The sequence below is a fragment of the Pristis pectinata genome, chromosome 20 (genome assembly GCF_009764475.1).
Source record: "Pristis pectinata isolate sPriPec2 chromosome 20, sPriPec2.1.pri, whole genome shotgun sequence".
Lineage (NCBI taxonomy): Eukaryota > Metazoa > Chordata > Chondrichthyes > Rhinopristiformes > Pristidae > Pristis > Pristis pectinata.
Genome location: NC_067424.1, coordinates 6,254,959 through 6,267,950, shown reverse-complemented (window position 1 = coordinate 6,267,950; position 12,992 = coordinate 6,254,959). Strand labels below are relative to the sequence as shown.

General features: G+C 41.2%; 1 protein-coding gene across 2 annotated transcripts in view; it reads right to left on the bottom strand.

Moving 5' to 3' along the window:
• LOC127580870 (solute carrier family 26 member 9-like) overlaps positions 1 to 12,058 on the bottom strand; it is a 117,648-nt gene extending 105,590 nt beyond the window's left edge. For both annotated transcript variants that reach the window (XM_052034832.1, XM_052034833.1), the window contains exon 1: positions 12,000 to 12,058. The gene's annotated coding sequence lies outside the window, so the exon portion shown is untranslated. The remainder of the gene's footprint in view (positions 1 to 11,999) is intronic.
• Positions 12,059 to 12,992: the final 934 nt, after the last annotated feature.

Here is a 12,992-nt window from a genome sequence, read left to right as displayed (position 1 = left end):
CCATAAGACAAAGGAGCAAAATTCAGCCATTCGGCCCATCAAATCTGCTCCGTCATTCTATCATGAGCTGATCCATTCTCCCATTTAGCCCCACTCTCCCACCTTCTCACCATAACCTTTGACGCCCTGGCTACACAGATGCCTATCAATCTCTGCCTTAAATACACCCAATGACTTTGCCTTCACAGCGCCTGTGGCAACAAATTCCACAGATTCACCACTGTCTGTCTAAAGAAATTTCTCCGCATCTCTGTTCTGAATGGGCGCCCTTCAATCCTGAAGTCGTGCCCTCTTGTACTAGACTCCCCTACCATGGGAAACAACTTTGTCACATCTATTCTGTCTGGGCCTTTTAACATTCGAAATGTTTCTAGGAGGTCCCCCCTCATTCTTCTGAACTCCAAGGAGTACAGCCCAAGAGCGGTCAAATGTTCCTCATATGTTAACCCTCTCACTCCTGGAATACGTGATTCTTCGGCTAAAGACAGATATGGGTCCAACGCAGATTACGAACCTTCACTTACATACGGATAGATGAGCATTTGGGAGACCAGCAGGATGGATTTGCCAGCTTCTGTGGGGCTGCAGGCATCTTCTGCTGTGTGGGAACTTGGCGGAATTTCTGAGTTGCGAACCGTTCGGGTTACGAACAGTTCTCGGGAACGGAACCCTGTCGTAACCTGGTGAGGACCTGTATACTGTGGCGGAGGTTCACCAGACTGGTTCCTGGGATGACTGGTCTGTTATACAAGGAGATACAGAGCACACCAGGCCTGTATTCTCCTAGAAAAATGAAAGGAGGCTTCATTGAGACGTAAAAACCACTTAGAGGGCTCAAATGGGAAGATGCAGGGGTCTCGTGGCTGGAGAGTCTATAAAAGGGCCTGTAATGTTTATTTGGAATGAGAAATTTCTTCACACAAAGGTTGGTGAATCTTTGGAATTCTCAGTCCTGGAGGGCTGTGGAACCTAAAGATTCACCACTGCATTCAAAACGGTGACTGATAGTTTGTGATGATTATTTGGAATGAGAAATTTCTTCATACAAAGGTTGGTGAATCATTCAAAACAGTGACTGATCAATTTCTGGAAATGAAACAGGTCAAGGGACATGAGGCAAAAGCAAGAAAATGGAGTCTGGGTGGAAGATTCGTCATGATCTTGCTGACTGGCAGATAAGTAGACTGATCTATTCCTTCGTCACTTCCTCAGTCCTTATGACCTTCTTTCAGAATTTGGTCAAATTGCAAACAATATAAGACAGGGAGATACACAATGATGATGCAGGAAGGTCTGCTGCCTCACACCCACGGCAGCCTGGTTCGATCCTGACCTCGAGCACTGTCTGTGCGGAGTTTGCACGTTCTCCCTGTTACTGCATGGGTTTCCTCCGGGTGCTCTGGTCTCCTCCCACATCCCAAAAGCGTGCGGGTTGGTGAGTTAATTGGCTGTTGTGTGGGTGGGTGGCAGGGAAATCAGTGTGATGCTGGTGGACATGGGAGAGAGAATCAGTTAGTGGGAAATGGGGGGAATGGAGTTGATGGGATTGCTCTGAGAGCCAGCATGGTCTCGATTGGCTCAATGGCCTTTTTCTATTTTGTAATAAAACATGAAAAAAGATAAACCTGTGACAAGCAACTTTTGCATCTTTATTGAATTATAAAGTTTGAATTAGAATGTGAGGCTGTCGGAACGGGTGAGATGTTAATTGAGTGCCACTGCGGGTCAGGATGTTATGTATCTGAGTCCTGCTCCAGTGCAAAAATCCGCACTTGCTGTGCTCCTGTGTTGATTGAGTGCCACACTATTTAAGGAGCTGGATGAGAGACTGAGGCAAAATGCGCTTATCTCTTTACAGCAGCTCAGTAGACAGCTACTGCCAATGTATTCTTCACGTGTCTGCTGGGCAGAGGTTAAAAGAACACTGAAGGTCAGCGCCAATGCATCTACTCTCCAGATACACCTCTGCACTCAACACAGAGACCAGGAGCGAAGCTCAGTCCCACTGGATCCACTTTGTAACGGGGCCCAGGGCTGTGGTACAGACCCAGTTATTTGAAGCGGAGTCACTGCCATGGTTGGAAAGGGTTAGTATAGGTAACTGGTTTGTATTTTTTTGCATCATTTTACAAATTAGTAATGTCTTTAATTAATTTATATCACTTAGAAGAGGTAGAGGGAACTTGAAAAGTAAAAATCCTGAGAGGGCTTGACTGGGGGTATATGAGGAGGATATTTTCTCTCATAGGAGAATCTAGAACAAGGGATCACTGTTCAAAAGTAAGGGGTCAGTCATTTAAGCTGGATGAGGTGAGATTCCTTTCACGTAGAGGGTCATAAGTCTCTGGAAGACTGTGGAGACAGAATCATTGAATATTTTTGAAGCAGAGGGAATAGATTCCTGATAATTCCTCCTAGATCATATGTTCTTATTTGTTCTTAAACAATGTTAAATAATGATTTAAAACCTTTGAATTTATATCCTTTTGATTATCAGAAACATATAAACATAGTTTCAGTGACACCACGAGTGGTCAAAAGGGCAACAGGTCACTCAGGGGTCAGGATCTTGGGCCGACGCACAAGGTGTGAACAACTCCACTTCATGTCTCTTACACAGCACCAAGGCCTGGAATTTGTACAAAAGATTAGTACAGCAAGGGTGTTGAGGGCAAGGTGTGGGCTGATGCCAAACTGATTTGGCCCATTAAACCAGTGCATGTCTCCTCTCTCAGGTGGACACAAGAGATCGCTTGGGCAATCTTCCAAATGAGAATGGGAAAGTTATCCTTGGTGTCCTGTCAATATTTATCCCTCAATCAACATCATAAAAACAAGGTTATTTTGGGATTTGGTGTGTGCAAGTCGGCTGCTGTGTTTTATAAATTGCAGGAGTTAATACATTTCAAGAGGTCTTCTTTGGTACGACTTCAGTCTGTGAAAAGTTCCTGATAAATGCGAACCCTTCCTTTTAGTTAATTTTGGTTACTCATCTAGGAAGAACAATGAAGTCCAACTGAGTGGGAAACAGCTGTATATTGGTGGTGTAGTGGTTAAAGTGCAGGGTTGGCAACCAAGGGCTTCAAAAATTCCAGAGATATGAGTTCAAATCCCACTACTGGAGCTATGGAAATCAAAATCAGTTAATGATCTAGAAATTAGATGAGAAATGATGACCACAGATGTGTTTTCTGAAGTGGGAGGAGGAAGTCATCATACATGATTTGGCCCATGTGTGACTCCTTACCCACACACGACTGACTTTGAAATAGTCCACCAAGCTTGGTTTAGAGGCAGTAAGGGTTGGGCAATAAATATTGACCTTGCTACCTGACCACAAACAGAAAGTAATAAAAAAAAGAAAACCCATTTATGTTGAGGTGCCTACTTCTCAAGTGAGTCAAATTAACAAGTTCCTTTGTGCTCCATTGGCTTGTGAGAAATGGTCTTCTCAAGTCCATTTGTTCCCAAACTGAAGGACTAACTCAGGAATTCTCCACCAGTTATATTTTTGGATAGAGTATGCAGAATTATGGATGGTAATCAAATGGATCTGATTGGTGCATTGATGAGTGGTGGGCTGGACTGGGTTTCATAGAGTCATAAGGATACAGGCCCTTCGGCCTACTCCTTTCATGCTGACCTTCAAGTGCCCGTCTCGGCCAAATGGATTCTCCTCCTTCTACATTATAAAAAAAAATCCACTTGGCAGAAAAAGCCAGGGAATGAAACACCAGCCCCGAGAAGGTGGGCAGTTATATTAACTAGCTGAGCCCAGTGTGAAAATTACCCTAGTTTGGAATTTAAGAGAAAAACTAATCTCAGTAACAGTAACCATGAAACTATCAGATAGTCATGGGAACCCAGGATCACGAGTCCTCCTGAGAAGGGAATCTGCCGTCCTTACCCCATTTGGTCGATTTGTGACTCCAGACCCACCCATGTGGTTGACTCTTACCTGCCTCCTTCAGAAACAATTAAGGATGGACAATAAATGATGTAACACCACATCCCCTGAGTGAATAAAGAAAGCTCTTATCTGTTCTCTTCCTTTGAGATAGACATACAGTAACATGCTGAGGAGTGGACACTAAATGATCTAAAACAAGGGACTGAATATAAAAAGTTACTGGTTACCATCCTAGCTCTCCCCACAAAAATCTTCTTCGTCAGTCCCTTGGGATCGAGGATGTCTTGCTTCCACTTTGGGCTTGTGGGTCCTAAGATAGCTAACGAGACAAATGTGGGACCCTCAGCTCTTCCTGAGATGGGGAAGGAGGTGGCTGATGGGGTGGGTGGAGGGTTTGTGAGGTGGTCTGTCTTTATGCTGCTTACATTGGGCTTCTGTATGCTCCCAATGTATGACCTCGAGATGTTTGATGCTCTTTCTCCAGTTTGAGTGGCTAAGAACCAAAGATTCCCAGGAGTCAGAGGGATATTGCATTTCTTCAGGAGGGTTTGAGCACATCCTTTAATCTTTCCATCTATATCCACCATCAGAGCTTGAAACAGAGTGTCTATTTAGAACATAGAACATAGAACAATCGCAGCACAATTCAGGCCCTTCGGCCCACAAAGCTGTGCCGAACATGTCCCTACCCTAGAAATTACTAGGCTTACCCATAGCCCTCTATTTTTCTCAGCTCCACGTACCTATCTAACAGTCTCTTGAAAGACCCTATCGTATCAGCCTCCACCACCACTTCCGGCAGCCCATTCCATGCACTCACCACTCTCTGAGTAAAAAACTTACCCCTGACATCTCCTCTATATCTACTCCCCAGCACCTTAAACCTGTGTCCTCTTGTGGCCACCATTTCAGCCCTGGGGAAAAGCCTCTGACTATCTACCCCATCAATACCTCTCATCATCTTATACACCTCTATCAAGTCCCCCCTCATCCTCCATCTCTCCAAGGAGAAAAGGCTGAGTTCCCTCAACCTGCTTTCATAAGGCATGCTCCGCATTCCAGGCAGCATCCTTGTAAATCTTCTCTGCACCCTCTCTATGGCTTCCACATTTTTCCTGTAGTGAGGCGACCAGAACTGAGCACAATAGTTTGAGCAATAGTTCAGAAGTCTGGTGTTGGGGCATGTGAATGACATAGCCTACCCAATGGACCCAACTGTGTGTAACTAGCACCTCAATACTGGAGATGCTGGCCCAGGAGAGGACAACTTACGTTGGTTCCCTTGTCCTTCCAGGGAATTTCTGGGTGATAATTGAGAATAATAATTGGTTTATTATTGTCACATGCACCGAGGTACATTTGCATGCCATCCAGACAGATCATTCCAAACTTTAGTACATTGAAGTTGCACAAAAGGTAAAGAAATAACAGAATGCTGAATATAGTATTACAGTTACGTTCTGACTGGTTGCATCACCGCCTGGTATGGAGCCTCCAACGCACAGGATCAAAAGAGGCTGCAGAGGGTTGTAGACTCAGCCAGCTCCATCACGGGCACAACCCTCCCCACCATCGAGGACATCTTCAAGAGGCGGTGCCTCAAGAAGGCGGCATCCGTCACTAAGGACCCTCACCATCTGGGACATGCCCTCTTCACATTACCACCATCAGGGAGGAGGTACAGGAGCCTGAAAACCACACTCAATGACTTAGGAACAGCTTCTTCCCCTCCACCATCAGATTCCTGAATGGTCCATGAACCCATGAATACTACCCCATTATTCCTTTTTTTTTGCACTATCTATTTATTTTTGTAATTTATAGATTTTTATGTCTTTACACTGTACTGCTGCTGCAAAACAACAAATTTCATGTCATCTGTCAGTGATAATAAATCTCATCTGATTCTGAGAAAGTGCAGTACACATAGACAAATATAGAGCAAGAGCCATGATGTGGTAGATTGAGAGATCAAGAGTTCATCTTCATTGTGTAAGTCTGTTCAATAGTCTTATAACAGCGGGATAGAAGCTGTCCTTGAGCCTGGTGGTATGTGTTTGCAAGGTTTTGTATCTTCTGCCCAATGGAAGGGGGGAGAAGAGAGAATAACTGGGGTGGGAGGGGTCTTTGGTTACGTTAGATGCTTTCCGTCGGCAGTGGGACGTGTAGACAGAGTCAGTAGAGGGGAGGCTGTTTTTTGTGATTGCTGCCTAAATACACTTTTCACAACTTCAGGATATCTCGTAGCATTCTTCGGTAGGACAGTACTTTTGAAGTACTGCAGAAATCTAGGAAGCACGTTAATACAGAGCAGATACAATGTCCTTGTTGCAGTATTTTCTGCTGGCAGCTCTGCTGAGCTCTATTCTAAAGTGTGTATATCAAAACAACGTTTTGAAAACTTCACATTCCCTGCAGCATTGTATTCACAGCACCATTCTGTTGACACATTTATACCGGGCTTTGAAGAAAACAATCAATGCTTGAAAGATTACACGCTACCTGATCTGTGTTTGTTACTATCCCAATTCAAAGCAAAATCTTTCGTTGGGAAACAATTATTTAACTCTCAGCTGGTTGTAAAATACACCTGCGAGAAGGCTGGATTCAGAAATACTCCTTCCCTCACCACAGAGCAGTGGAACAAAACATAGAATCGTAGAATCGTGGGAATTTTGTGACACAGAAGGAGGCCATTCAGTCCGCTGTGGCATGCTAACCAAAAATCACTACGTAGACAAATACCATTTCCAGGTGCTGTGGCCTTGTGGGTCGTGGATTTTTAATTGATCTTCCAGTTAACTTTTGTGATGAGAGTCTATAGCCTCCACATCCTTTCAGTGATGGTTCCAGAGTTTTTTTTACATAGAACATAGAACAGTACAGTACAGGAACAGGCCCTTCGGCCCATAATAGCTGTGCCGATCATGATGCCAATCCAAACTAATCCCGTCTGCCTGTACGTGGTCTGTATCCCTCCACTCCCTTCCTGATTAAATGCTGCTATTTTCTCCTTTTTCCTTCTACCTATTTCCTTAGATCCTCTGTTTCCTGGTTATTAAGATAAGATAAGAATCTTTTTCTTTGTTCTTTACTCAATTATTGACCCAGCTGCTTCTTGTAGTTCTAATCAATAGACCATTTTCTTTCCCTACATTTTTTCCCCCTCCTTGTGATTGGTAGACACTTGAACATTGCCTGCTGGTCTTGTGGGAGCTTGATAAGTAGACCCTGGTGTTCCCCATGACTTACCTTGGACCTCTCTCCATCCACCCTTACCCTTGTGTGTGCTGACCCTCAGTATCTCCTGGCTAAGTAATGCCTTGATTTTAAAATTCCTGCCCATGTTTTCAAAGTCCTTTGAACCACCTTCTCTGTGATCTTCTCCAGAACTGTGTTTAAGTTCTCTGTACTCTTTTAATATTGAACAGATGATCATCTCCAAACTTAATTGCTCCATCACTGGCCATAGTTCTAGAACCCCCTCCTTAAACGTCTCTGCCTCTTCCTTAGATACATCTCACAGCCTCCCATTTGACCAAACATTTGGTCTTCTTCCCCAATATCTTCATTTATTTTTCATTCAATGACACTTCCATGAAGTGGCTCTGGACATTTTGTCGCTTTGGAGGCACTATGTCAATGGAAATGGTTGTGTTAGCTCTTGCGTAGAAATTGGCCCAGCTTATTGTTCTCACTGTGGAATGTGTCTCAGATCTGGAGGGGAAGGTCAAGGGTAGGGGTAGAATCACTTTACTTCACAATGAAAGTCAAAATCTCGGGTGAATTCTAGGACGTTACAATAGCAATAAGCTCGCTAATTTTGCTGATTTGATTATAATTTGAAATCAGTTAAAGTTTTAGATGTCCTTGAAAATGGTGTTAACAACGTGTATAAATTAGCCATTTAAAAAAAAAGTTTTAAATATCATATTTTTCCATCTTAAGAGTTAAAAATCTCTTGCTTTTTTGCATGGTTCTGTAATTGGAATACCTAAAAATGACAAGGAGGAAAATGCCAACCCATAGGTCATGCCTGCACCAGATTTGTAGTGCCAATCAACATGATTAGACCCTTCCCAACACCTTCCCATTGACTGTTTGCTCCGCTGGCAGTCAGTATGGGTTTGATTGGTTTGTTTCCTTCCAGTGAGGGTATACACCATACACCCATTCTTCAACCTGAAGCGAAATGTACAGCACCAATAAAAATTACTTTTCACTAGAGTCTTCTTTGTAAGAAGGACAATTCAATTTCCACCAGCTACCAGGTACCTTAAAGCACTATACTCCTGCATTCTTACAGTCACCTTGCTTATCCTGACTTAGAATTATTGTTCTAACTTCATAGTGAAAGGTCAAACATGTTGGAAGGGGGCCTTATAGATGACTGACATATCCAAAAAGTCCCGGTTTGCTTAGTACCTTCAGCTTCACTCCTTACATTACAGTTGCTTATCGAGTAGTGAAAGAAGAGTAAGTCATACAATATGTTAATATTTCAGTTTGGTTTTGTTCAACAGAAATAACATCAACATGCACTTCCTGTTTGAATGACCGAATTCAATACTGTTACACCTTTCCCCATTACAAATCTCAATGACAATGGGATATATCAAAGTCAAAGTCAAAGTCGAGTTTACTGTCACATGCACAGGTACATGATGCACAGGCGCAATGAAAAGCTTACTTACAGCAGTATCACAGGCACATAGCATCAGATAAGGAGCATTCACAAGAAAAACATAAATTAAACATAAATTATACACAATTTTAATAAAGAACACAATTATAACAAAAAAAACAAAGTGCAAAGTGATCAAAGTGGTCATAGTATTGCTGAACTAGTGATTAGGGTTGTGCAGATTGGTTCAAGTACCGAATGGTTGAAGGGAAGTAGCTATTCTTGAACCTGGTGGTGTGGGACGTCAGGCTTCTGTACCTTCTGCCTGATGGTAGCTGTGAGAAGATGGCATGGTGCAGATCACAGGTGGTGATGAGTCAGCTTACAGGAGTGAGATAGAATACCTGGTTAAGTGGTGCCGCAACAACAACCTCTCGTTCGATGTCGGTAAAACTAAAGAGCTGATTGTTGACTTCAGGAAGGGGATATATCAACTTTTGTCTATGATTACTTGTCATTCTAATTATGTAATCTGGGGTCTGTGTTCCCACAAATCATTCAAAGTACTTTCTATTTTTTTCATCCTCCATCCTTTTCAATGATTGATTTAACTAATTTCCACAATAGTCAGATTGGTAGTTTCCTTCCAAATTTTAATTATTGCCGTAGAATACTGAGCCAGATTTTACTCCCAGCAGAGAATAAATGCTGCCAATCATTTATTAACTTTCATTTTCGAATGAGTTTCTAGTGAGCTTTATGAGTTCTGCGCAGACACCTATCCAGAAAGCACAATAGTATTGGACAGAGCATTTGGGTTCTGTTTGACTGTGGAATTAGTGCATCTCCTTAAGGGAAGGAAGAATAACTAATAAACAACACAAAGTCTGAACCTAGAAGTGTCAAGTAGAATATTGAATTCAATGAGCATTAAATTCATCAGCTACAGAAAGTGAAATAAAGGGAGGGAAAATAGATTGGCATGGATCAGTTGGACTGAAGGGTCTGTTTCCACATTGAGTGACTTAATGACTCTAAGTATGGATTAAGTGACATAGACAGAAAGTCATCATATTTTTAAATCTCTGGCAATAACTGAACTCTTCAGGATCACACAATTTAATGTTAATTTCCAGTGCTGGGCAGGTTGTTTCACGGTATTTAAGACATTGGAATATTTTTTTCTTGATGTGTTTATCATGTACATATATCAAGTATTTGTGGCAAACACATCATTCCATTTATTTCTACGGTCAGTTTTTTTCATGAGATACCATTATTGAGTAGCTCTTACAGGTGGACATGTTGGAAAACAACAAGAATTTACCCAGATAATGGCACAAGTGGATGTTACTGTTGGTTACTAGTATTGTGAGCTTTTATCCCTTTTACTTCAAGATCTGTCTCAACCTTATCTTTTTAACGCAAGTGATGTATTTGTGAGCAGCACTACAAGTGGTGAAGTCGGAAGGAGAGGAGAAGTTGGTAGCTGTTGAATATGTGAGGTATTCTGGCTTATTTGCCAACTGCCCAAGTGTGGGTGAGAATGAAGTAATTGAGAGTTGGAGGTAGGATGTTGGAAGAGGAGGATAAGGTCATTGAGAATATACTTTGGAGGGCCACAGAAAACGGCAATGCAGACAGTAAGAAGGTGTTTGAGCAATGGAAGCAGAAGTTATTATATGTGTAGGGTAACAAAAACCTTTGGGGAAGGAATTGTATCAAATGTACTGAGCACTATATCTTCCCCAGCATCTAAGGACTACTCATATCATGACATCTGGATGGTTGTTGAATAATTATGGACTAGGAAGGAGAAACCTTGCTTATTCTCCTCTGTTGATAATCACCCTGTGATCCCTGCTGGACAATGTGTGCACATTGGACAGGACCAATTATGACACTCCTATGGGAGAAATCGTTAATCTACACTGACTCATCACTTAGTCTCATTTTTGAACAATGGCCATTTGGGTGAGTCATCAAACGATTAGCAATATTCATGACATTATGTCTACACATGCTCAAGCCTCCAGGGGAGAATGTTGAAAGAAAAACGTTTAAAGGAAATAAGGGGTACAAAACTCCCATTGTAACATAATTGAATGGATTATGAGGATTGTTGCAATTATGTTTTAAGCAACATGCACAGTTTTGAATGCATTTGCAAAATTCTCAGCTCAGCGGAAATCCTAGAATCATACAATTCTGCTTCATATATTTCTACAAAGGAGTTTTAAATCAAACCTTAGCTATAACCTGATGGGTGAGTGGATATCTCAGTAGTTTGTTTACAGTTCTCAATTTCTGTTGTCAATAAGCTTGGTGGTGTTCCATTTTTTACGTGGTCTTGTTGCACTAAAGCTATCTGAAAGTTCAGACATGCATTGGCAGTCTTACTCAGACGGGTCATAATGCTTTAATTTATGGCAGTCTGATTGTTGCAGTAGGGGGCAGCCTTCTGAAGCTGGGATTGGAGGGCGGAGGGGAGAACTGTGCAGCACACTTAGTTGTGTTAACTCCACCCGAGAGAGCTTAATGCTGTTATTGAGTGATGAAAGTAGAATGAATGATTTATTTCCTTACGTGATGCCCTTCACTTTGATAAGAACAAACTCACCAAGAAACTTTTAAAAACTTTTGTTTCGTATATATTTTCCATTTGACCAGTTCAAGGGACTTTTCAAAAAGGTATCTGTTGCCAATTCTGAGTTGATAAATAAAAGGCAGGTTTAAATGAATGCTTGTGTATATTGGGTGAGAGGGGAACTGTGGCTGTTCCCATTCCTTTCTGTTCAAAGTCAGACATAACACTTTACAAAACTTCTCCAACTGAGGGTGTATTTTCTTCAGATCATTCTTTGAATTGCTTGTAACCTATGAGACCAGGAATAAGTGGGAGGGCAGGTGTCTCTTGATGACTGTCAGGGGGCTGCCTGAAAGCAACTGTGTTAACACAGTTGTCAGTTGAAGCCTTTCCTCCTGAGATGCAAATACCCCATTCTCTCTTTAAACAACACAGCCAAAGCCAGGAACAGTCTAACAGAACACAAATTTATGATCTACTATTATATAGTAACACACACAGTTAACTGAAGCAATCTGACTATCCTTGGATACTTTCAATTGTTAAAATGATAAAGGAAATGTTTCAACATTAAAACACAAACCTTTTAAATATTTCAATGCCATCAATTCACAATAAAGAGAAGCCATGAATATATAATTCTTACATGTCTTGCATAGATATTCAACAAACAAATACAATGTGCAGGCTTAAAACCAAGAGTCAAGTTTCATTCCCAGAGGTTAAAAGTTTAGAAATAGAAGTCTAGTTGACTTTGATGGTTATTATAAATAGATTTAACAATATATATAAAGAACTATTGATATAAAATGTAATAGATATGTAACAAATCAGGATTAAATCCCATTACTTTAAAAATACTCAAGGATCTAACTTACCTCAAAACATTAACAAGTTCTGGTGGACTATGTTTGTACTCTCAGGTGTTACAAACCTGCGTGCAATACCTCTCAGTATAATGGACTGCACAGACTGCTGATCACTGCTTAAATAGTGAAATGAGTCATCAGGTACACTGTCAGAGTGTTGCTTATACCATAGTTAGAAAATGATTTGCTTGTTTTATTTAAATGACGGTCTGTATTGGACTAGAGAGGAAAGGACAAAGCCATTCTGTGACCTATGAGTTGCAGAAGTAATATTGTCTCTGTAAATTTCTTCCAAATCAGTTCAGTAAAAACTAGTTAAAAAACATTTGGGAAGCTCCAAACTATTTTAAGATAGTGAAGAATGCCAGCTACTTTGTTATCTATGACAGACAATTTCTAATAATTCATTTGAGTAATGTTTTGTATATGTAAAAATGCTAAATGTAGCAATAAGGAATGTGTATATAAATGGATGAATGGTTTTCTGGATGTTGCCAATATCTTGTTATCATTGTTTAAGCATTTATTGAAGTGTGTTTCTGTTGGATCTGACTTATTGGCTTGGTCAGACTACATCAGAGGGCAGTTAAGACTTAATCAAGTTAAAGTGGGCTGGAGTCACAAATACATAGACAGGCAAAGAAAGCAGATTTTATTCCATAAAGGACAATGGAAGTCAGTAGGATGTTTAATCACAATCCAATTGTTTTACAGTAGCTTGTGCCAGCTTTTTAATTCCAGCTTTAAGTTTAGAATGTGGGAAATATAGCAGCCATGTTGTGCACAGCAAGCTCCCACAGACAACAATGTGACAACGACAAGATAATCTGCATGTGTGATGCTGACTGGGGGATAAAAATTGGACTGGACTATAATTGGCTGGAAGGGTAACATTTTCACTAGGCTAACAGTGTTGCCATTGTGTTGCATAACTTCTAATGTTACAGTAAGTGTAATGTATTTTGCAAAACCCTTACAATTCAGTGGCTATGAAAACCATTA